The following is a 24,324-nucleotide window of genomic DNA, read 5'->3' as shown; positions in this document are numbered from 1 at the left end:
ACTGACATGAATCAGCCATGGATTTACATGTGTTCCCCATCCCGATCCCCCCTCCCACCTCCCTCTCGACCCAATCCCTCTGGGTCTTCCCAGTGCACCAGGTCCGAGCACTTGTCTCATGCATCCAACCTGGGCTGGTGATCTGTTTCACCCTAGATAATATACATGTTTCGATGCTGTTCTCTTGAAACATCCCACCCTCGCCTCCTCCCACAGAGTCCAAAAGTCTGTTCTATACATCTGTGTCTCTTTTTCTGTTTTGCATATAGGGTTATTGTTACCATCTTTCTAAATTCCATATATATGTGTTAGTATACTGTAATGGTCTTTATCAAGAAATTAATTTTTTAACATGAGTTTTCTATAGCTCATCACAGCAAACTTTAAAGTAATAAAATGTTCTATACCCCATTAAATTATTCTCTAGATTTTTAAAATAGAAGCTCATCTAAATCTGATTTGCTATGACTTGGATTTTAAGGATTTGAGATAAATGAGCTGGGTTACATCATGAATGCTTTGGGTTACATCATCTTCACGGATTGCCAAATGAAGCCTACACTGAAGTCACTCGGGACAGGTCAGTTCTATTCCCTTGTTAAAAAAAAAAAAATGAAATGTCTGCTGCTTCCAAGTAACTTACCAGATAACACAACAGATTGACCACATGAGGCCTGAATTCGGCCTGGGCTGGTGCATCCAACCTGGACTGGTGAATGCTGAATTCGGCATTTCTCAACCACTGCCTAGGCCAGCTTGGATGACTGTTCAGATGGAGACGTTTAAATAGCAGAGAAGGCGTGGAGGAGCATTTAAGAAGAACCAATGTAAGCCGTGCTCTCTGGTCATGTGTATTGGCCTGACATGCAGACACTTTCCTCACTTATGCTTACATACTGAACTGAACTGAACTGAATACGTCCTTATTATCTTTTTATTTATAAATATGTGAGGCCTCAGTCATTTGTGAATACCATTTTAGGTTACAAAATAGGCTTCAAAGTAGTAGCAACATATATCTTTAGTGTTTCCTGAATGTGTGCGTGCTAAGTTGCTTCAGCTGTGTCTGACTCTTTGTGACCCCATGGACTGTAGCCCACCAGGTTCCTCTGTCCATGGGGATTCTTTAGGCAAGAATACTGGAGTGGGTTGCTATGCCCTCCTCCAGGGATCTTCCTGACCCAGGGATCGAATCTGGTCTCCTGCATTGCAGGCAGATTCTTTACCATTTGAGCCACCAGGGAAGCTGTTTCTTACAATAAAATAAAATGAAGGATGACGCAGAGGTAAAGAATCTGACTGCCAATGCAGGAAACCCGGGAGATGCAGGTTCAATCCCTGGGTTGGAAAGATCCCCTGGAGGAGGAAATGGCAACCCAATTCAGTATTCTTGCCTGGAGAATTCCATTGACAGAGGAGCCTGGCGGGCTACAGTCCAAGGGGTCACAAAGAGTCGGTCACCCCAGTCCATGGGGTGTACATGCACTATGAACTACAGGGGTTTCAAACACTGAGGAAAGTTCGGAGACTAATGTAATGAATACCAACATACCCCTCACTCAGAGGATCTTTTTTAAAACAAAACATGGCAGATATACTTGAAACCGCTTTTGTGATCCTTACTAATCCCCTTCCTCTTTCTTCCTACCAGAGACAGTACTATCCTGAAGCTAAATATCTTTCCTCTCATGTGTTTGCACTTCCATTGCATAAAGCTAGTTTTATCTATTAAAGTTTTGTTTTGTGTGCCTTTGAAATTTACATACAAGATACAGTACTAAGAACCCTATTCTGCATGCAGCTTTTTATACTCGTCATTTTACAGAATATTTTTCTTTTTATCTATCTATGTATCTATGTATTATCTATCTATCATCTGTCTATCTAATGTTTGCTGTGAAATCATCACCTCAATTGAGATAGCAAACCTATCCCCAAAGTTGTTTAATTCTCCTTTGTAATCCTTCCCTCTTGCCCCACCCTAACCAATTGACTCATTGGAAAAGACCCTGATGCTGGGAAAGATTGAAGGCAGGAGGAGAAGGCGATGACAGAGGTTGAGATGATTGGATGGCATCACCACTCAAAGGACATGAGTTTGAGCAAGCTCCGGGAGTTGGTGATGGACAGGGAAGCCTGGCGTGCTGCAGTCCGTGGGGTTGCAAAGAGTCAGACACAACTGAAGAACTGAACTGAAACCTACCCAGGCAAACACTGATCTGCTTTCATATTAAGATATTATACAAATGGAATCATACAGTATGCACTCTTTTTTGCCTAGCATATTTCAATCAGCATAGTTATTGTGAGGCTCTATCGTGCTCTCTATGTGTCAATAATTCTTTCTATTGTGGAGTAGTAATTCAGTACACAGATATACCACAATTTATTCATTTTGTTGATGGACATTGGGGTTGTTTCTGGGTTTTGATGATTACAAATACATCTAGGAAGAATATTTATGTATAAGCCTTTTTAAAAAAGCGGTCTTTATTTTTTTAAGAGGTTTTAGATTTATAGCAAAGTTAAACAGAAAGTACAATTTTAACGAGTTGCCCTTTACTTTGGCCACCCACAGGCACAGCTTCCCCAACAATTAACATCCCCCACAGAGTGGAACACTTGCTACAACTGATGAAACTACATTATTACCCAAAGTCCGTAGCTTTTGAGGATTCACTCTTGGTGTTAAACATTCTGAGTTTTGACAAATTTATAAGGATATATATATCCACCATTACAGTATCATACAGAATAGTTTCACTGCCTTAAAATGAGCCCCACTCATTCATCTCTTCCTCTCCATTACCCACCAATGACTGATCTTTCCACGGCCACCACAGTGTTACCTTTTCCAAGATGTCATCTAGTTGGGCTCCTCCAGTATGAAACCTATTCAGATTGCCTTCTTTCACTTAGCAATTCGCATTGAAGGTTCCTTCATGTCTTTTCATGGCTTGATAGCTCATTTCTTTTTTGTACTGAATAATTTCCCACTGTCTGGATATACCACAGCTTACTTATCCATTCACTTACTGAAAGGCATCTCAGTTGCTTCCAAGTTTCAGCAGTTATGAATAAGGCTGCTATAAACGTCCTTGTGCAGATTTCCGATTTGGGTATTCATAAATACCAAGGAGCACAAATACTGGGTTGAATAGCATGACTAGTTGTGTAACAAACTGTCCAACATTCTTTTAAGGTTCCTATCAGACATGAATGAAAGTTCCTGTTGTCCCACATCATTACATTACAACAACATCTTTAGATTTTGGCTATTCTAATCAATGTGTTGTGATTACAAGTCTTTTTGAGGACATATCCTTTTTTTCCTCCTAGATAGTTACCTAGGATTGGATGCCTGGATCGTATGCTAGATGTATTTTTAAATTTTTAAGAAATTGCTGAACTGTTTTCCAAAGTGGTTGCATCATTTATACCCCCACCCTTGCTAACACTTGGCATGGCCATCCTTTTTAATTTTAGCTCTTCTAATGGGCATTTAGTAATACTTCATTGTGGTTTTAATGCTCATTTCCCTAATGACCATTATGTTGAACATCTTGTCATGTGGTTATTTGTCATCCGTATATTAAATCTAGTGAAGTATCTGTTCAAATTTGCTGAAATGCTGCTCTGCTGGGATTTTGACTTGATGTGTTGCATCTACACATGAATTTGGAGAGAACTGATATCTTAAAAAATAGCTGACTTTTTTTTAATCCATGGTCTCAGTCTCCATTCATTTGGGTTTTCTTTAATTTCTCTCAACAATATGTTTTAGTTTTCAGTGTATAGACCTGCATGTCCCCTGTTAGGTTTTTTCCTAAGTATTTAAAAAAATTTTTTGATGTAGTATAAATAGGATTGTTTTAAAATGTCAACTTCTGATTATTTGTTACTGATATATGGAAATGCAATGATTTCTTTCATTTGTTGTTGTTTACTCGCTCAGTCATGTCCAACTCTCTGCGACCCCATGGACTGTGTAGTTAGTCCACGGCTCCTCTGTCCATAGGATTTTCCAGGCAAGACTGCTGGAGTGGGTTGCCATTTCCTCCTCCAGAAGATATTCTGAGCCAAGGATGGAACCCGAATCTTCTGCAGCTTGTGCATTGCAGGCAGATTCTTTACCGCTGAGTCACTGGACACGCCTGGTTTCTTTTATATATGTGAAAGAAACCATACACAGTTATTTATATGTATACATACATAACTTGCCTCTCTCCTATTGGATTGTCAACAAATTCTTCTCTTAGTTTTTCTTTTTTTAATCTGCTGACTTGGATGCTATGGAGTCTATTTCAAGGTTTGTATGATTGCTACTCTCTTATTTTTAACATCTATAATTTGGGGTTTTATTGTTACTATCCAGAAGCCTGCTGTGTGCCAGTCAGATTGGTTTTTCTTTGTAGACAATCTCTCTTTTTCTTCCTGACAATTTTTTAAGATTTTTAAATTCCTAATACTTTTAAGTGTAACTTTTCTGTCTAATTCAATATTAGTCACCCTGCTCAGTATATAACATGCATTTTGGATTGGAGAATTTATAATTAATTTTTGGTATGTTCTCATCTCATCTCTTCTAATGAGGCTCTCTGCTACTTCCTGTACTCACTTCCTATAGTGCTTCTTTTAGAAATATGATTAAGCCACTCAACCTATATTCCCTGTCTTTCAGGTCAGTTCAGTTCAGTTCAGTCGCTCAGTCATGTCCGACTCTTTGCAACCTCATGAACCGCAGTACACCAGGCCTCCCTGTCCATCACCAACTGCCGGAGTCCACCCAAATCCATGTCCATTGTGTCGATGATGCCATCTAACCATCTCATCCTCTGTCGTCCCCTTCTCCTCTCACCTTCAATCTTTCCCAGCATCAGGTATTTTCAAGTGAGTCAGCTCTCCGCATCAGGTGGCCAAAGTATTGGACTTTCAGCTTCAGCATCAGTCCTTCCAATGAACATCCGGGACTGATCTGCTTTAGGATGGACTGGCTGGATCTCCTTGCAGCTCAAGGGACTCTCAAGAATCTTCTCCAACACCATAGTTCAAAAGCATAATTTCTTCAGTGCTCAGTTTTCTTTATACTCCAACTCTCACATCCATACATGACTACTGGAAAAACCATAGCCTTGACTAGATGGACCTTTGTTGGCAAAGTAATGTCTCTGCTTTTTAATGTGCTGCCTAGGTTGGTCATAGCTTTTCTTCCTCCAAGGAGCAAGTGTCTTTTAATTTCATGGCTGCAATCACCATCTGCAGTGATTTTGGAGCCCAGAAAAATAAAGTCAGCCATTGTTTCCACTGTTTCCCTGTCTATTTGCCATGAAGTGGTGGACCGGATGCCATGATCTTAGTTTTCTGAATGTTGAGCTTTAAGCCAACTTTTTCACTCTCCTCTTTCACTTTCATCAAGAGGCTCTTTAGTTCTTCATTTTCTGTCATAAGGATGGTGTCATCTGCATATCTGAGGTTACTGATATTTCTCCTGGCAATCTTGATTCCAGGTTGTGCTTCCTCCAGCCCAGCATTTCTCATGATGTACTCTGCATATAAGTTAAATAGACAGGGTGACAATACACAGCCTTGACGTACTCCTTTCCCATTTGGAGCCAATCTGTTGTTCCATGTCCAATTCTAACTGTTACTTCCTGACATATATATAGGTTTCTCAAAGGCAGGTCAGGTGATCTGATACTCCCATCTGTTTCAGAATTTTCCACAGTTTCCAGTCTTTAACTTTTCTGTCATAATTCTTATCTGCTTATTCCTTTATGCTTCATTCCAGGTGAACTCCTCAGGACAATCTTCCAATCCACAAACTCTTCACCTGTGTAAACCTATTTGTCTCATCTATGGAATTGTTTTAAATCTTAATAACTATGTTATTCATTTTCAAGATTTCTAATTGGTTCTTTTTCTTATTTACCTATTGTCTTATTTCTGCTTGTTTTGCTTCATTATTTCTGGCTATTTTTAAGTTTTTCCTGTATTTTATCACTTTGAAGAATGTGTCCTTAAGCACACTCATTTTCAGATGTTTTTCTCTCTTCTCCACTGTTTTAATATTTTGTTTTTTTCTGCATTAAACTTATCTGTTAATAGTTGATATTGTTGGCTGTCTTTCTCAGCAATTTATTTCTTTGTGTATTTGAGCACTTTGGTTTACAAGCTTCTCTGATACTACAAGTTCCTTCTTGCCTCATCCAAACTCTACTATCCTCTTCCAGTTTAGGAGTTTTGTCACTGCTTTCACATGGTCTTCTAGGACCTTTTAGTCCAGTTTAGGGGCTCCTGAAGATTTAGTCAGGACTGGTGACCTTATTTATTTCAAGGCACTACTCAAACATATGGTATCCAGTGATGAGCAGGATAGCCTAGAGAGAAGACTAGTTACAAGTACCCCCAAAGTACATCACATAGTGGGGGAAAGATAGGGGGGCATAATTTGAGAGAGTAACATTGAAACATGTGCATGACCATGTGTAAAATAGATAACCAGTGAGAATTTGCTATATGACACAAGTTACCCAAATCTGGTGCTCTGTGACAACCTAAAAGGGTGGGATGGAGAGGCAGGTGGCAGGGAGGTTCAAGAGAGAGGAAAAATATGTATACCTATGGCCGAAGAATTGATGATTTTGAACTGTGGTGTTGGAGAAGACTCTTGAGTGTCTCTTGGACTGCAAGAAGATCCAACCAGCCCATCCTAAGGGAGATCAGTCTTGGGTGTTCATTGGAAGGACTGATGCTGAAGCTGAAGCTCTAATACTTTGGCCACCTCATGCAAAGAGCTGACTCATTGGAAAAGACCCTGATGCTGGGAGGGATTGGGGGCAGGAGGAGAAGGGGACGACAGAGGATGAAATGGTTGGATGGCATCACCGACTTGATGGACATGGGTTTGAGTAAACTCTGGGAGTTGGTGATGGACGGGGAGGCCTGGCATGCTGCGGTTCATGGGGTCGCAAAGAGTCGGACACGACTGAGCGACTGAATTGAACTGAACTGAACTGAATGGCTGATTCATGTTGATGTATACCAGAAACCAACACAATATTGTAAAGTAATTATCCTCCGATTAAAGATAAAAAACTTTAAAAATCCACCAGCAGTCTATATATGTATAACTGATTTGCTTTTCTGTACACTTGAAACTAGCAATATTGTAAACCAACTACACTCCAATTTAAAATAAAAAACATCCACCAGAGTCTATTATTTTTTTGTGAGGTATTCAACTAGAGGATGGGACTTAGCAGAGAAAGGTACTGAATATTTATTTTCCCAATTGCCCTAAAATTAAAGCCAGCATCTGACAGAGATATCAACAGAAATATTAAATGGCAGCTCTATTTAGCGAAAATAACATGTAGGGGTATTTGGACGCATGATGGCAGAATTCTCTGCAAGGGAGGAGGGGCAAACCTGTTTTTATTCAACTATTTCCTTGGAAAAGCAGATTGCCTGGAATCCAGTACTGTGTCCCTGACTGGAGAGTTCAGGGCGTGTTTTCATTGATTCCACAGCTGGAAAACTCCCAAGTATGGGCTTAGGGCCACTGAAATGAACAATTATATTTAAAGTTTGATCGACCTTGCTCGGTGATAATTCCCTCTGGAAAAGAAAAGCAGATACTTCTAGCTAAACCACCCCAAACTAGCTCCAAAGAAATAAAAAAATTTGATTTTTGAACATTTTCCTCTGAATTTAAGCCTTTTGGGTAATACAATTGGAAAACAACATTTCTTTACAGTAAAAATGTGTTTGGCAGCCCCTCTATATACAAAGTTCAACTTTAGGGCAAAGAAAAAGAGACGCTCATTATGTAATCAGGTCAAATTATTGGTTACTGGGAAGAGTTCCTGGTTTAGACTTCATCTATTATGTGAAGTAGATATTAGATCTTTTATTCCGCCAGCGCCATTTTAATCACAGCAGTTCTTTATTCTAAATAGTTTAACCTTGGAAGACCTTTCTCCAGGGCTTCTTATTTATTTAGATATTGTTATGCAACACACACAATAGCATCAGGGAAGGCAGGATTGATCCCTTCTTAACTTTCACAGGAGGGATTGTACGATACATAAAGGAGCTGGTGCTATAAATAAAGAGGTGGTTTTCTAAATTCCTGGGTAAAGAGGGGCAGAGGTGATAGGTGAAGACCTAGAGCAGAGATCCCTCCAAGTTGCAGTTTAAGTGATGGAGAAATGGATTTGGAGATTTTGTTCTTTCTCTCTTCTCTTTCTTTCTCTACTTAATCTCAGGACATACTTTTAGTCTTTTCACCTAAAGCAAAAGGCTCATGTTTGCTGGGTATAACTTGCAAATGACTTTGAAAACTTTTGAATCAAGTGAAAAAAATCAGGAATTTCATGTAAAAATCGTGATTTTCAACTTCTAACGAAATATTAGAGAATCTGGCTACCCTTGGTCCAGAGTCCATCAAGGCAACTACTGCCAAGTTTTAGGCAATAACCAAAGTCCTCCTCTTAACCACCATTTCAACATTGTTTGCCTCCCTTGTCATATTAAAAGTTGGGTTATTTTAGGCCTTTTGGATTGTGCTTTATGGTGTACAGCTATGATTTCTTGCATTCTTATTTGTTCATCCAACAAATATTTATTGAGAACCACTGTTCCAGGACCTGAAGATACCACAGTGAGCAAGCAAATGTGGTCCATGCCCTCCTTGTGCTTATATCCTAGTGAGGAGAGATATGTAACCACAAATAAAATATATGATGTCAGGTGAAATGCATTAAAAAGATAAATAAAGCATGGTGTCTCCGACATTACTATCTACCTGGACACAGGATGACACTTCTTGCCCACTTGCACTTTAGTTGGTTTGGCCAATGAGCTCTGAGTGGAAGTGATCTATGTCACCTCTGGGTGGAAGCACTTATTTGCTGGGCTTGACTTTCATCTTTCTGTGGCAAGGGTGATGGCTCACATTGATAAAGACTTGGTGGAGAGGGCTGCCTGTGAGGGCTGCCCAGACTGGCAGAGGATTTTTGTTAAATGATAATGTTTTTCTTAAGCCACTGATACTCTAGGGGTTGATAGTTATTTGCCATAACATAGATTACCCTGACTAGAAGCACAATGAGGAGTCAAGGAGAGAAGGGGCAGAGTAGTGAAATCACAGCTAGTGTGGTCCAGGGGTCCTTTATGAAGTTTTATGCTCTCCTCCAAGGTTTTAATAAAATAAACATATTATCGTTCAGTCATGCCTGACTCTTTGCAACCCCATGAACTGCAGCCCGCCAGGATCCTCTGTCCATGGAATCCTCCAGGCAAGAATATTGGAGGGTATAGTCATTCCTTTCTCCAGGGGATCTTCCTGTCCCAAGGATTGAACCCAAGTCTCCTGCATTGCAGACAGATTTTTTATTATCTGAGCCACCAGAAAGATCCTTTACTTTAAAAATGTGTAAAATAGATAACTAGCGGGAACTCACTGTATAGCACAGGCTGCTCATCTCGGTGCTCTTGCTGGTCTAGAGGGATGGGACAGGAGCCGTAGGAAGGAAATCCAACAGGGAGAGGATGTATGTATACATGTAGTGGTCCACTCTTGTCATACAGTAGAAGCTGAAAGAACAGTGTCATGCAATTATACTTCAATTTTTTTGAAAACAGTTAGTGAGATAGTGAGTATCGTGTTTCTAGTATTTTGTTCCCTACCTAGAACTTTGAGGCTGTGGTTGCCTGCTTTCCATCTGATTTTGGCCAGTGATGACAGACTGCAGACTCCATCAGCACATTCAAGTCGCTTCTCAGCAACAAGACCAGAAGGCTTTTGTCGGTGTGCTCAGAACTGAACTTATTCCCAAAAATGAAAGGCAGAAAAACATGCTCTATTCTATTTGGTCCACTGGCCTATTATGATTCTATTTTAGGAAAACATACAGAGACATCACTCTGCTGACAAAGGTCTGTATAATCAAAGCTATGGTGTTTCCGCTAGTCATGGATGGATGTGAGTGGGACCATAAAGAAGACTCAGTGCTGAAGAATTGATGCTTTCAAATTGTGGTGTTGGAGAAAACTCTTGAGAGTCCCTTGGACAGTAAGGAGATTCAACTAGTCCATCCTAAAGGAAACCAACCCTGAATATTCATTGGAAGGACTGATGCTGAAGCTGAAGCTCCAATACTTTGGCCAACTCATGCGAAGAGCTGGCTCATTGAAAAAGACCCTGAGGCTGGGCAAGATTGAAGGCAAAAGGAGAAGGGGAGGCAGAGGATGTGATGGTTAGATAGCACCACCAATTCAACGGACACGAGTTTGAGCAAACTCTGGGAGACAGTGAAGGACAGGGCAGCCTGGTGTGCTGCAGTCCATATGGTTGCAGAGAGTTGGACACGACTTAGCAGCTAAACAACTGCAATAAATAAAGCAAATTGGTTCAAAGATAGGGACAATCAAATGTGTTTTTCAGTCATGAACATCACCTTGGCTGCATGCAATTACTTTTTCTCTGTGTGTGTTGTATTGATGTTTAAATGATGCCATGGGCACTGTTATTCAGTGTATAATAATCTAAATTCTGAATTTTTTTTACTTATTTTAACACACAAAGGTACAAGTTTTTGGTGGTTCTGTTATTTCTACTTTAACTCCCTGTGGTAAACTCAATGTTTTTGCATACTTTGGCCAAAAAATAAATCTGATGATAACTGATCTGATGATAATGATTAAGATGAAATGGGTAAATCCTCATTAGCCTTCTATAACTTTTTCTTTTATTTACTATTCTCTTAATTTCTGTAAGGGTTTCCCTTGTGGCTCAGTTGGTAAAGAATCTGCCTGCAATGCATGAGACTGGGTTCGATCCTTGGGTTGGAAAGATCCCCTGGAGAAGGGAAAGGCTACCCACTCCAGTATTCTGGCCTGGAGAATTCCATGGACTGTATAGTCCATGGGTTGCAAAGAGTCAGACACGACTGAGTGACTTTCACTCACTAATTCTGGTAAACACCCGAAATTAGTCATTTCTTGATTCTACACTTGTTAGTGTCTTATTTGCATTCTTAGAGTCCAGGAACTGTGTCATCTTCTGACTTTCTGCCCTAGTAACCAATACAAAGACAGAAGAGACTGAGGAAGGAAGAAGACCTGCCTAGTAGTTTTTCCATATGTAAAATAAGCATATTATTATTTCATTGCTTTATATTTGGATTTTTATCCTGGAATGTTAAAAATGATGCTTGGAATATACTCAGTTGAATAGCATAGGTTGGCACTAATTTTTTAAGTATATAAAATTATAGAATAAAATAAAGTGTGAACTTTTCCTTACCCTTTGAACATGACAAAATGTGGTCCAATGGAGAAGGGAATGGTAAACCACTTCAGTATTCTTGCCTTGAGAACCCCATGAACAGTTTGAAAAGGCAAAAAGATAGGACACTGAAAGATGAACTCCCCAGGTCAGTAGGTGCCCATTATGCTACTGGAGATCAGTGGAGAAATAACTCCAGAAAGAATAAAGAGAGCCAAAGCAAAAACAACACACAGCTGTGGATGTGACTGCTGATGGAAGCAAAGTCCAATGCTGCAAAGAGCAATATTGCATAGGAACCTGGAATGTTAGGTCCATGAATCAAGGCAAATTGGAAGTCGTCAAACAGGAGACGGCAAGAGTGAAGATCAACATTTTAGGAATCAGAGAATTAAAATGGACTAGAATGGGTGAATTTAACTCAGATGACCGCTATATATACTACTGTGGATAAGAATCCCTTAGAAGAAATGGAGTAGCCATCATAGTCAACAAAAGAGTCCAAAATGTAGTACTTGGATGCAATCTCAAAAACGACAGAATATCTCTGTTTGTTTGCAAGGCAAACCATTCAATATCATGGCAATCCAAGTCTTATGCCCTGACCAGTTATGCTGAAGAAGCTGAAGTTGAATGGTTCTATGAAGACCTACAAGACTTTCTAGAACTAACACCCAAAAAAGATGTCCTTTTCATTATAGGGGACTGGAATGCAAAAGTAGGAAATCAAGAAACACCTGGAGTAATAGGCAAATTTGGCTTTGGAGTACAGAATGAAGCAGGGCAAAGGCTAATAGAGTTTTGACAAGAGAACGCACTGGTCATAGCAAACACCCTATTCCAATGACACAAGAGAAGACTCTACACATGGACATCACCACATGGTCAACACCAAAATCAGATTGATTATATTCTTTGCAGCCAAAGATGGAGAAGCTCCATACAGTCAGCAAAAACAAGACTGGGAGCTGACTGTGGCTCAGATCATGTGGTTCTGATCCTTATTGCCAAATTCAGACTTAAATTGAAGAAAGTGAGGAAAACCGCTAGACCATTCAGGTATGACCTAAATCAAATCCCTAATGATTATACAGTGGAAGTGAGAAATATATATTTTTTCATTTATTTTTATTAGTTGGAGGCTAATTACTTTACAAGTGAGAAATAGATTTAAGGGACTAGATCTGATAGACAGACTGTCTGATGAACTGTAGACAGAGGTTCATGATATAGTACAGGAGACAGGGAACAAGACCATCCCCAAGAAAAAGAAATGCAAAAAGCAAAATGGCTGTTTGAGGAGGCCGTAAAAATAGCTGTGAAAAGTAGAGAAGCAAAAGCAAAGGAGGAAAGGAAAGATATTCCCATCTGAATGCAGAGTTCCCAAGAATAGCAAGGAGAGATAAGAAAGACTTGCTCAGTGATCAGTGCATAGAAATAGAGGAAAGCAATAGGATAGAAAAGACTAGAGATCTCTTCAAGAAAATTAGAGATACCAAGGGAACATTTCATGCAAAGATGGGCTCAATAAAGGACAGAAATGATAGGGACCTAATAGAAGCATAAGATATTAAGAAGAGGTGGCACGAATACACAGAAGAACTGTACAAAAAAGATCTTTACCACTCAGATAATCATGATGGTGTGATCATTCACCTAGAACCTGACATCCTGGAATGTGAAGTCAAGTGGGCCTTAGGAAGCATCACTATAAACAAAGCTAGTGGAGGTGATGGAATTCCAGTTGGGCTATTTTAAATCCTAAAAGATGATGCTGTGAAAGTGCTGCATGCCATATGCCAGCAACTTTAGAAAAGTCAGCAGTGGCCACAGGACTGGAAAAGGTCAGTTTTCATTCCAATCCCTAAGAAAGGCAATCCTGAAGCGTGCTCAAACCACTGCATAATTGCACTCATCTCACACGCTAGTAAAGTAATGATCAAAATACTCCAAGCCAGGCTTCAGCAATACGTGAACCATGAACATCCAAATGTTCAAGCTGGTTTTAGAAAAGGCAGGGGAACCATAGATCAAATTGCCAACATCTGCTGGATCATTGAAAAAGCAAGGGAGTTCCAGAAAAACATCTATTTCTGCTTTATTGACTATGGGAAAGATTTTGACTGTGTGGATCACAACAAACTGTGGAAAATTCTGAAAGAGATGGGAATACTAGACCACCTGACCTGCCTCTTGAGAAATCTGTATGCAGGTCAGGAAGTAACAGAACTGGACATGGAACAACAGACTGGTTCCAAATAGAAAAAGGAGTACGTCAAGGCTGTATGTTGTCACCCTGCTTATTTAACTTATATGCAGAGTATGTCATGAGAAATGCTGGGCTGGATGAAGCACAAGCTGGAATCAAGATTGCCAGGAGAAATAACAATAACCTCAGATATGCAGATGACACCACCTTTATGGCAGAAAGTGAGGAAGAACTAAAGAATCTCTTGATGAAAGTGAAAAAGGAGAGTGAAAAAGTTGGCTTAAATCTCAACATTCAGAAAACTAAGATCATGGCACCTGGTCCCATCACTTCATGGCAAATAGATGGGGAAACAATGGAAACAGTGGCAGACTTTATTTTTTGGGGGCTCCAAACCACCGCAGATGGTGATTGCAGCCACGAAATTTAAAGACGCTTACTCCTTGGAAGGAAAGTTATGACCAACCTAGACAGCATATTAAAAAGCAGAGACATTACTTTGCTAACAAAGGTCCATCTAGTCAAGGCTATGGTTTTTCGAGTAGTCATGTTATGAATGTGAGAGTTGGACTATAAAAAAAGCTGAGCCCCAAAGAATTGGTGCTTTTGATCAATTCTTGGAGAAGAATGGGAGAAATGTTGGAGAAGACTCTTGAGAGTCCCCTGAACTGCAAGGAGATCCAACCAGTCCATCCTAAAGGAGATCAGTCCTGAATATTCATTGGAAAGACTGATGTTGATGCTGAAACTCCAATACTTTGGCCACCTGATGTGAAGAGCTGACTCATTTGAAAAGACTCATGCTGGGAAAGATTAAAAACAAGAGGAGAAGAGGACGACAGAGGATGAGATGGTTGGATGACATCAGTGACTCAATGGACATGAGTTTGAGTAAACTCCAGGAGTTGGTGGTAGACGGGGAGTCCTAGAGTGCTGCAGTCCATGGGGTTGCAAAAAGTCGGACCCGACTGAACGACTGAACTGAACTGACTGTCTCACTTAAGCATGTGAGAGCTTTAAAGAAAGGCAAGTGCTCTGAATGAAGCTTAGATTTCAGTAATTGCACTATTACTTGAATTAGGTCAATCAACCTGATTTTCTTTTACTCCTTAACAGAAGTTAGTAATACTAAGGGGCTTGGAGTTTTCAAAAGGGAGAGAATATAAAAGGGGAGAAAAGAATGGAGGTGGGGTGCTGGGAGGATACCAGAACAGGATATTGGGTAGTTGAAGGGCAGTTGGAGGGTACTGGTCACCCTTGGTAATAGGACCCAAATGTGGAAAAGTATCACTGAATGGGGCATGGGAAAGACAAATATCTATCTATGTTACAGTTTAGAGTAGGACTGATTCCAGGACAGTTAGAAGGATTATGAATGAGAATTTGACCAGGAGGTAGGCATAAGACAGACTATTTTAGTGATATCTGTCACAGCTAAGTGCCTACCTGGTCCCTCAATAAGATAACTGCTATTGAGGGGAGGGGGAAAGGGAGAAGGGCATGGGAAATATGAAAAAGTAAAATAAAAACTGATGGCTTCTTGGTTTTTGCTATTAATCTTATTTATCTGGATTCACATTGCTGGATTTAGAGCATCATAAAATGGAAGTATGCAGAGAAGGAAGGGCTCGTGGAAATGTGGGCAGGAGCTAAAGAGTAGTCAGAAACCTGCATGCCAGTCTACTGAGCCAAGCAGGATTCAATTTTGGCTGGAAGCTCAGGATCCTCTGGCTTTGTTCCTTGGAATTTGCCCAGAGATGGTTGTTGTTGTTCAGTCATGTCCAACTCTTAGTGACCCCATGAACTGCAGCACACCAGGCTTCCCTGTCCTTCTCTATCTCCTGGAATTTGCTCAGACTCATGTCCATTGAGTCAGTGACACCACCCAACCATCTCATCTTTTATTACCCTCTTCTCTTTTGCCTTCAGTCTTTCTGGAGGGTGGACCAAAAGACCTCTTGACAAGCTATCCTACAAATTGCCCACTCTGTCATGGTTTCCCATTTGTTTCTCTTGCTCAGAGCTTGGATATATTAAAATATTTACAATAAATCATGTAACATATAGTGAAAACAAGTCTCAAAAAGACCATGCACTTTTCAGGATCAGCATTTTGGAAATTTTCATATTAGGAGAAATTTGAATTGCTTGTGATCCATCTCCAGTTGCATGGTCTCACCTTCACCTCAGACTCAGTAAGGTTATAATTAATTCATTATTGTCTTCCCTCAGCAGTTCTTCACACCAGGTTCTGTTTCTTTAATGATATCATCAACTTCTCTATCACTCAACTTCCAAAAATGGAAGTGCTATTTAAAAATACATTATCTTCCCTGTACCATTTCCAATCAATTTGTTCTTCCTTGATACATCTATTATGTGGCTCCTTCTCATCCACCCTGTGTCCTGCTGCTGGATGGATTCTTCTGAAGGCAGAGTTTAAATCATGTCAATTCTCTGTTTATTCCCTTATTCAAAGCTTGCTATGCTTACCATTGACTATGGGTCCATTTGCACTCCTTTGTTATCTTCACATTCTGTTGTTGACATATATTTTGATTCCATAAATATTATAAACCTCAAAATACATTGTCATTTTTCTTTAAACATTTAATTGGCTTAAAATTTTTTAATTACAAAAAATACTCTTTCATATATATCTATATGTTTAGTTATTTTCAGTGTCTTCTTTCATTTCTACGGATTCAGATGTCTACCACGTATCATACTCCTTCAATCTGAACATTTTTCTTTAGCATTTCTTGTAGTGTTGGCTTGCTTGTGATAAATGTCTCAGTTTTTGTTTATCTGCAAATGTTTTTATTTAACTTTAGTTTTTGAAAGATACTTCACTGATAATAGACTTTGAAAATAACCTTGCATTGCCTTCTGGTCTCTGTTAGTTTCTGATGAAAAGTCAGCTAATATTTTTGTCTTTGTCCCATTGAATGTCATGTCTTTCTCTCTCCCTCACTTCTTTTAAAACCTGTTTTTCTTTCCTTTTTAAAAATTGGGCCCCACCAAGTTCCAGGTTTCTGCATACAGGATCTAGTTCCCTGACCTGGGATTGAACCTAGTCCCCTTGCATTGGGAACATGAAATCTTAGTCACTGGACCACTGGGGAATCCCAAGATATTTTTCTTTAACTTTGTTGTTCTTAGTTGTATATACTGCTACAGTGAGCTTCCTGAATCTATGGGTTGCTGTTTTAGATCAAATTAGAAAAAATTTTATCCCATATTTCTTTACACTGTTGTGTTCTATTTCTTTCTGCCCCTCAACTTAATTTTTTTTCTTGTACTCTATATATATGACTATAGACCACTTAGTTCTATCCTGCAGGCTGCTGAAGCTTTATTCATTATTGCAATTTTTCCTTCCTGTATTTCAGCTTAAATGATTTTACTTACCTGTTTTAGCTTCAGTGACTCTTGTTTCTGTTATGTACACTCAACTGTCAATCACATCTAACATTTTTTATTCAAGTTTTTTTTTTTTTTCCAGTTCTAGGCTTTTCATTGCTATCTTTTTGATGATTTTCACAATCTTCCAAAAATTCCCATCTTTTCACCTATAATATTTGTTTTTTTCTTGTAGGTCCCTTATATAGTTTTCACAGTTGAACCTCAAATTCATGTTATCTAATTTCAAAATCTGCATCATATGTAAGTGTTTATTTTGACTAATTTTTCTCTTGACTCTATATCACGTTTTCTTGTTTATTTATATGACATAATTTTTAATTACATGCTGAAAACTGTGGTTTAAGCATTGTAGAGATATGAAGTCCATCATCTTTTCCTGGAAAGTGTTGAGTTTTGTCCCCTGAGTAATTAAATTACTGGCATATCATCTTGAACAGGTGTTGAGTTGCTTCTCAGTCCAAGAGTGAATTTCTCAGTCTCAAGAACATAGTCTTTACTCCTAAGCCATGGTTCTTTGGGGGGTTATGGGAGCTTGAAATTTTTACTAAGTTCCTCTAATTTCAAACTCTATCTTGCTTTGGTCAGCTGCTATAATATGTTCTCAGCTCTTTTAGCTTTCTTTGTGCTTGTTTGTTTTTTCTTTTGATGTCCTTGGAATCTCACCTCTCACATGCATAGTTTCAGCAGTTAACCAAGGATCAAGAGAAGTTTAGATAGAGATTTTGAATCTCCCTCTCTATGACTCCCTTCTCTCTGAGATTTCACTTCTCAATTTCCAGCTACTCTGTCAATCCCAGACATTTACCTTCTGACTTGTACATAAAAGTATGGCTTTACATTCAGTTCAGTGGGGATGGGGCTGCCTCCAGTGGGAAAGACATGGGTGGATCTCACCCAACATTTTTCTTTTTTTTTTTCCCCAAGGATCATATTTCCTCCAGCTTATGCCTACCTTTGACTATTCTCCAGGGTCTTCAGCTGTTTTTAATTTTTTGGTCACAATAATTTCATAATTTTTTTCTTTGGGAACATTAGTCCAATATAAAATGGTCCACAATTACAAAAACCAGAATTTCTCTATTGGCTATGAATGAGTTCTAAATCCCATACCTGGCTTTTAAGATCCTTTCGGAATAGTCTCCAACTGTCTTCCTTAGTTCAGGCTGCCATAACAAATATACCATGAACTGGGTGGTTTAAACAACAAATATTTATTTCTTACAGTTCTGGAGGCTGGAAGTCTAAGATCAGTGTGCCGGCACAGTTGGGTTCTGCTGAGACCCTGCTTCCTGGCTTGTAGGCAGTTGTATTTTCACTGTATTCTCCCATTAGGGGTGAAGGGGTGGGTGAAGAAGCAGACTGCTGTCTTTTTTTATAAGGGCACTATTTCCATCATGAGGCCTCCACCCTTATGACCTTATTACCTCCCAAAGACCCCATCACCAGATACTATCACATTGGGGAACAGGGTTTTAACATATGCATTTTGGGGAAATGCAAACAACCAATTCAGAGCAATAACCTCCATTTTTATTTGCTTTCACCAACTCCCCTTTATCTGTGCTCAATTCCTGTCAATTTGGCACAGTTAATGTTCTTTGTATCTGTGCCACTGCTTATCACATCCCCTCACTTCTATCTTAAGATGTCCAAAGTCTATAATTAGACTTATTATAAACTAATAACATCACTCTTTGTCTTCTGTCATGGACTCAGAAGTCAGGCAGAGATTAAATGTTCACCTTTATTATTGATAAAGTTACTGGAAGAAAGAAGCTTTAAGGATATCTTACTACATGGCAGAAAATAGACCATAACACAAGATAGGCTCCAACTAAAGAGAAACCAGAGGGATGAGCAGAGCATGTTCAATTTCTGCTCTCAAACTAACTATTTAACCCTCTCTGGGAGGAGGAATGAGTGGGTCAAGAGGCCAGGGGTGTTACTGCAACTGAAATTCCTCTACAAGAAAAATAAAGGAAAATAAACGTCCTCTTCACCATTCATTTCCCAAATACCAATCAAGACCAATTGTCAGTAATCTCTTTTGCCCATCCTTCCCTATGCCCTTCTTCATAGTAGAAGGCAGAGACGATCTCTCCTTGCCATGAATGCTCAGTTCACCACATCTGAACTTTTAAAATAACAATTATTCTCTCTTTTAAGTGTAACAATTTGTTTTACTGTGACCTATCCTCTTTCTTAGAATCTCCTTCAAATTATTATTTATTCATTATTATTGATGCTTTCATATTCTTTAATTATTAAAACAGAAACTGATAAATGGTAAGCAATCACAAGTATTTATATAATAAAAAAATAGGTCATTGAAATGATACATGAAAAAAGAATGTAAGTAGCAAAAACGGATCTAATAATTTAAAGCAGAATAATCCAAGCCATCATAGGAATGAAAGAATATACTTCTATTTAAAGTAGCTAATTGCTTCTCACTAGAGGAGGTAGTAATGACATCACCAGCACTCTGATATTATCAAGATCACTGTCTTCTACTCTCCAATGTGAGAGGGTATTAACATGTGTGCTTGGGCTGGAACTCAAGGCACATCCATCAGCAGCTTCTTAGAGCCTCATAGCAGCCTCCCTAGAGGTTTCAAACATCCTAAATTACATAAGAAACTAGAATGAGAGAAATGAATGGATTAAAATGGGGAATTGGAATACCTCTTAAAGGTTAATTTGAGACTCTATCGTGACTAGGTTTTATCAGCTCTTAGTTTAGATACAGTATAATTATTCCTCTTTATCTTTATCCTTAGGTACTGTCAAAGAACATAGTAGGAAAAAATATTGGATGAAAAAGTAATTTTTATATTTCCCTCCTGACAGAATTGTTCTATACTATAAGCCTTTTAAGGAATTTAAAATATTAAGCAGTTCCTTTTTTGGTACTTAAGTCAGAGAAATATTCTGGTCCAAATGAAGGCTTACAGCTTTCTTTTTTTCTTAATGTATCATAAATGTATATGCATAGACGAGTAAAATAAGAAAATGCCACTCTACAATTTCACCACCAGCAGTAAACAATGTTAATGTTTTGACATATATTACCTTTCATCTACACACACTTGTGTCTACCTCTATCTACCTACCGACCTGTCTACAAATTTAGGAAAATTATATCATACAATCTTTGCTTAATTGCTTTTTATTTTGCAGTAGTTTTAGATTCACAGAAAAGATATGAAGACATTGCAGCGTTCCCATGTAGCCCACACCCAACTTCCCCTATTGCTAATATCTTACACTGCAGTGCTTAGTTGCTCAGTCGTGTCTGACTCTTTGCAACCCAGTGGATTGTAGCCCACCAGCCTCCTCTGTCCATGGGGATTCTCCAGGCAAGAATACTAGAGTGGGTTACCATGCCCTCCTCAATATCTTACATTAGCATGGTGTTAATGTCACATCTATGGACCGGCATCAATACATTGTTAAAAACCAATGCCAGTACTGATACATTGTTCTTAAGTGATGTCTATGCTTTATTCAAATTTCTTTCATTTTACCTAATATTCTTCTTTTATTCCAGATCCCACCCAGGATCTTCCATGCTCACACAGCCTTTCATTCGCTCTTTAGGTCAGACTCAGAGATAGGGCACAGTGCATTTTAATGTATCACGTGGGATAACTAGTAAACACGCATATATCTGAAACATCAGAAGTATTCAGCCTCGGGTGAGAGCTTCATCCTATACTTTCCAAGAGTGACACCCTCTTTTCTGTTACGGTTTGCGTTCCAAGCCTTCATTTACGCCTCATGTCCTCTAGGAAACCTGAGTATTCACCCTTCTGTGTCAGTGATGGCTCAAAGTGAAGGTGTTTAATGACAGTGCATGCAATCTGAATGATGTAAGTTTCTCCAGTTACTTAGGTTGCAGAGTGATTTGGGGTCCCTTGGGGAACCAGTCATGGCCTCTTTGTCTCAACATTGCTTTCCATCCTTTCTCAAGCTGAGTTAACGTCCTTCCGCAGCATTCCTCTGACATTCAATCTTAGCACATGATTTTTTTTAAATGTTTCTTCCTCTGTCAGAGATTTTGAGTGTCTTAAACTGACCTACCTAAAAATCTATATATTTTTTTGTATTTTAGCAGATGTTTTGGGAAACTGTATAACATCTCCCAAGAACTGTGACAAAGGAGGCTCGTGCATCCCTTTCTGGGAGTGAAAGAAATCACTGAGATTTCGGCTTTGTTTTTCTCTGTTCTAAAAAGACCAACGTAAAGCTACAGCTTTTTAAAAATAATTTTATTTATTTATTTCTGGCTGTGCTGGATCCTGTTGCTCTGGGAGCTTTTCTCTGGCTGCAGCGAGCAAGGACTACCGTCTAGTTGCGTGCACAGACTTGTCATGGTGGTGGCCTCTCTTATTGCAGAGCCCCGGCTCCGGGGCACGTGGGCTTCTCACCTCGTGGCTCAGTAGCTGTGGCTCCTGGGCTTTAGAGCACAGGCTCAAGAGTTGTGGGCATGGGCTTAGTTGCTCTGCAGCAAGAGGAATCTTTTTGGATCAGGGATCGAACCTGTGGATTCTTTACCACTGATCCACCAGGAAAGCGCTCTGCTTTGTTTCTGCACATCCAGTGTCACCTATAAACACCTACTCCGAGGCAGCACGCAGACCCCAACTTTGAGTAGCTGAGAGCGGAAGCCGCAGTAGGAAGTGGGCTCACTGGCCCAGCTCTTCATTTAGCCTTTTAGATTTGATTTCATGATGCCAGACGCTGTTCCTAACCTCTGGCCTACAGTAGTTGTGACAAATCCAGAGACTGTTAGTCAAAGGAACTCTGTCTCCCTAAGACTGCATTGCAACACATTTAACTCAGAGCCATGTCGGTTGAAACAGATCTCATGCTTTAACGAGAACCTTGGATCTTGGGGAGAATAAACTAGTCCAGGCTTTACAGGCCTTTTAGGGAAAGCTACTGCTGTGCTGCGTGCTGTCGGCGCTTGGGAATGCACAGTGGTGCCGGATGCCAAGAATATCAACGGCAAGAACAATATGTTCAGCCTTCAGGAACTGCAGCTGGATCTAGCAAATGTATATGTCAGAACAGACTCTGTGACCAAAAATATTTCCTCTGCACATTTTACCCTCTTAAGTAATGCAGAACCAGAGACCCTAACACATGGCTGCAGTCCCACATAATTTTGGAAATAGGCTAATTGAAGGCATTTCAATTGATTTTAGTGTCTTTCTTCTAGTGAAAATCACTAGATTAAAGATATCTGAAGGTAGAGATTCACGTCAAAACTGCTCTGTAGATCCCGAGTCTCCTCATGTAGTGCTGTGAATGAAAATAGATTGCTTTTGACAGAGCAAATGCTAAGACCAGAGAGCAGGTGTTATCAGTCGAAGGATTAAAACTGACCAAACCTTTGGAATCAAAGTACTGTCTTCCTCCTCCTCTACCCACTTTTTAAAGTATATGTGGCCACTCCTAAAAACATGCTTCCAAAGTTTGGAATTAGCTCTTTGGTCTAGGATTTTTTTGGACCTCATTCAAAGAGAAGTGAAAAGAATGAAGTGAAGTGACCCCATGGACTGTAGCCTCCCAGGTTCCTCTGTCCATGGGATTTTCCAGGCAAGAGTACTAGAGTGGGTTGCCAATTCCTTCTCCAGGGGATCTTCCCAACCCAGGGATCGAACCCTGGTCTCCCACATTGCAGGCAGACGCTTTACCCTCTGAGCCACCAGTGATAAGACTAGATAACAGTTATTTGTAATTTTTAAATGTGGATGAAAGGGAATTTTCTAGGCCAAGTATTGTTGCAACTCTTAAAAGCTGTCACTTAAGAACATGTTTTCAGGAATTCCCTGGCAGGCCAGTGGTTGGTACTCCATGCTTTCACTGCCAAGGGCATGGGTTCAATTCCTGGTTGGGGAACTGAGATTGCACAAGCCAGGTGTCCAAAAGAAAAAGATAGAATATTGTTTAAAAATAACACATTTTTGCTTTCTTTTCCCCTCAGGCATCCTGTCTGAGACCTTCAGAACTCCTATGTCAAGAGAACATAGATGAGGTGGGCCAGAATGATTGAAAAGGATTTTCCAGCAAAGGCACTGTTGTTCCCATCTTCTCCATCTTTCAGCTCTTGGTTATATATAGGAAATTCATCAGAAGTGGATTTAATTTGCCCATAAAGCACCTGCTCCTTCCCAGGCACTTTACATATAATATATCGTCTTACTAACTCCTTGATAATCAGCAAAGTGAATATTATTGTTCCCCTTTAACAGGTAGGAAAACCAAAGTGCTCAGCGAGGGAGTAACTTGTTCAAAGTCAATCACAGAGTTACGGTCAGCATCTGAGCCCATTAGGTTGTTCTGTGTACGCATGCTGAGTCTTTTTGGCTGGAGTCAAGTAAGCAGAGAACCTTGGTTATGACTGCAGGCCATGATCACAGGCAAGCATTAAGGAGAAAACAACATTCTGAGAGCTGAATTTGCTAAAACCTTTCCAGTCATGGCAACCACAGTTTGGAAAACAAGGCCCAGGTGGGACCCAAGAAGTTTCAGAGAGAGCAGTAGCAGTGAAGTAGGTAGGAGTCCCCTACCCAGAAACTACTGGTGGGGCAGAACTTCCTCTCTCCTTCCCCTCTAATAAATAAGCAAACTTGAACTTCACACAAGCTTTCTTCACAGCAGCTGCTGCAAACCAAGCGGCTTTGAGGATCTGTGCTTCCCACTGGACAGGAAAGAGTATTTGAGGATGAAAAGGAAAGAAAGGAAGGGGAATCTATGCGAGGATGTTTATACCATCTTTAAACAAGGGAGAGTTCAAAGGCCATTGTGGAAAAAGGAGATGAGAGCTAACTAACACTTTTTAAAAGTATCAACCTAAAATTTCACACAGAGAGGGCTGAATATCTTGTCTTAAAAATTACCTCTTTCCTATTAGCAACCTGACAATAATCACTCTGACTGGGAAGAAACTGTAGGAGGCAAGGAAGGTGGAGGGAAGAAGTGTGGAAAATGGTAGAAGCACAGAGGAACAGGGGAACACAGAGCAACAGGGGAACACAGAGCAATGTGCCATCTCTTTTCAACTGCAAATACTCGTAACTTCAGGGAGACAAAATGGCCAAGACTGACTCAGCAGAATATTAGGATTTTGTCTCAAGGCTCAATCCGAAGTCGATTTTCTGAGTTTGTGTATATTTGTGGGGAAATTAAACACCAGTTAAATCTCATTATTCTCACCCTGGAGCAAAAATTATCAGTGTGACAAAGACTTTTATTTAGAAAGAATTTTATTCCTAGATACTGTCTTTCTTCCAAGGCCTCTTTTCCACTCAGTACTGCTAATCTATGTAGACCACTGCATTGCATCACCCCCTAACTCACTAACCACCATTATGGGACACCTCCAATGCAT

Source organism: Odocoileus virginianus, chromosome 30, assembly GCF_023699985.2.
Source record: "Odocoileus virginianus isolate 20LAN1187 ecotype Illinois chromosome 30, Ovbor_1.2, whole genome shotgun sequence".
Classification (NCBI taxonomy): Eukaryota; Metazoa; Chordata; class Mammalia; order Artiodactyla; family Cervidae; genus Odocoileus; species Odocoileus virginianus.
This window is presented reverse-complemented; position numbering follows the sequence as displayed.